Here is a 2,462-nt window from a genome sequence, read left to right as displayed (position 1 = left end):
CCTCAGTTTTATGCCGTTTAATAGGATGTTGGCTGATAGTTTATCATATATGGCCTTTATCATGTTGAGATATTTTCCTTCTATACCCATTTTGTTGAGAGTCTTAAACATAAAATTGTGTTGTATTTTATCAAAAGCCTTTTCTGCATCTATTGATAAGATCATGTGGTTTTTGTTCTTTGTTTTGTTGATATGGTGTATTACGTTAACCGTTTTGCGTATGTTGAACCATCCTTGAGATTCTGGGATGAATCCCACTTGATCATGATGTATTATTTTTTTAATATGTTGTTGTATTCGGTTTGCCAGTATTTTGTTTAGTATTTTAGCATCTGTATTCATTAGAGATATTGGTCTGTAGTTTTCTTTCTTTGTGCCATCCTTGACAGGTTTTGGTATGAGGGTTATGTTGGCCTCATAAAATGTGTTTGGAAGTATTGCTTCTTCTTCAATTTTTTGGAAGACTTTGAGTAGAATTGGAACCAAGTCTTCTTTGAATGTTTGATAGAATTCACTAGTATAACCGTCTGGGCCTGGACTTTTATTTTTGGGGAGGTTTTTAATAGTTTTTTCTATTTCCTCCCTGCTGATTGGTCTGTTTAGGCTTTCTGCTTCTTCATGACTCAGTCTAGGAAGGTTGTATTGTTCTAGGAATTTATCCATTTCTTCTAGATTGTTGTATTTGGTGGCATATAATTTTTCATAGTATTCTACAATAATTCTTTGTATATCTATGATGTCTGTGGTGATCTCTCCTCTTTCATTTTGGATTTTGTTTATTTGAGTCCTGTGCCTTTTTTCCTTGGTGAGTCTTGCCAAGGGTTTGTCAATTTTGTTGATCTTTTCAAAGAACCAGCTCCTTGTTTTATTGATTTTTTCTATAGTTTTTCTGTTCTCTATTTCATTTATTTCTGCTCTGATTTTTATTATCTCCTTTCTTCGGCTGGTTTTGGGTTGTCTTTGTTCTTCTTTTTCTAGTTCCTTAAGGTGTGAAGTTAAGTGGTTTACTTCGGCTCTCTCTTGTTTGTTTATATAGGCCTGAAGTGATATAAACTTTCCTCTTATTACTGCTTTTGCTGCATCCCAGAGATTCTGATATGTCGTATTTTCATTTTCATTTGTCTGTATATATCTTTTGATCTCTGCACTTATTTCTTCTTTGACCCATTCATTTTTTAGAAGTATGTTGTTTAGTTTCCACATTTTTGTGGGTTTTTCCCCCTCTTTTTTGCAGTTGAATTCTAGTTTCAAGGCTTTATGATCAGAAAATATGCTTGGTACAATTTCAATTTTTCTAAATTTGCTGATATTGTCTTTGTGGCCCAACATATGGTCAATTCTTGAGAATGTTCCATGTATACTAGAGAAAAATGTATACTCTGTCGCTTTGGGATGAAGTGTCCTGTAGATGTCTATCATATCCAGGTGTTCTAGTATTTCGTTTAAGGCCACTATGTCTTTGTTGATTCTCTGTTTGGATGACCGATCTAGAGCCGTCAGCGGTGTATTGAGGTCTCCAAGTATGATTGTATTTTTGTTAGTTTTTGTTTTAAGGTCAATAAGTAGCTGTCTTATATATTTTGGTGCTCCTTGGTTTGGTGCATATATATTAAGGATTGTTATGTCTTCTTGATTCAACTTCCCCTTAATCATTATGAAATGACCATTTTTGTCTCTGAGTACTTTTTCTGTCTTGTAGTCAGCATTATTAGATATGAGTATTGCTACACCTGCTTTTTTTTGGGTGTTGTTTGCTTGGAGTATTGTTTTCCAGCCTTTCACTTTGAATTTGTTTTTATCCTTGTTGCTTAGATGTGTTTCTTGTAGGCAGCATATAGTTGGATTTTCTTTTTTAATCCATTCTGCTACTCTGTGTCTTTTTATTGGTAAGTTTAATCCATTTACATTTAGTGTAATTATTGACACTTGTGGGTTCCCTACTGCCATTTTATAAATTGCTTTCTGTTAGTTTTGTATCTAGTTTGATTCTTCTCTTTTGTTTTTCTATCATTTGTTTTTGTTTGTTTGTGTTCCATACTTCTTTCCTCTGTTGCTACCTTTTTTAAGTCAAGTGTTTTTGTGGTGGTTTTTTCAAGGGTGGTTACCATTAAGTAATGAAAAGGGTACCTACCATATTCATTGTAGTACCCTATCTTATAAGTATTTCTGCACTTCATCGTCCTTTGCTACTGTTGATCTCCATCCTCTCCCCCCTTTTTTTCCTTTGTTGTCACAGTTTAAGTTTGGTTTTATTGTGTTCTTGGTGGAGCTGTTACTTGTGGTGTTGTTTTCTTTTGTTCTTTGAATCTGGTTGGAAAACCCCCTTTAGTATTTCCTGGAGTGGGGGCTTTCTGTTGATAAATTCTCTCATTTTTTCTGTATTTGTGAATGTTTTTATATCTCCTTCATACTTGAAGGATAGCTTTGATGGGTATAGTATTCTTGGCTGAAAGTTCCTCTCT

The sequence above is a fragment of the Saccopteryx leptura genome, unplaced genomic scaffold, assembly GCF_036850995.1.
Source record: "Saccopteryx leptura isolate mSacLep1 unplaced genomic scaffold, mSacLep1_pri_phased_curated manual_scaffold_22, whole genome shotgun sequence".
NCBI classification, from domain to species: Eukaryota; Metazoa; Chordata; class Mammalia; order Chiroptera; family Emballonuridae; genus Saccopteryx; species Saccopteryx leptura.
The sequence above is the reverse complement of the archived record's forward strand: the minus strand, read 5'-3'. Positions refer to the sequence as shown.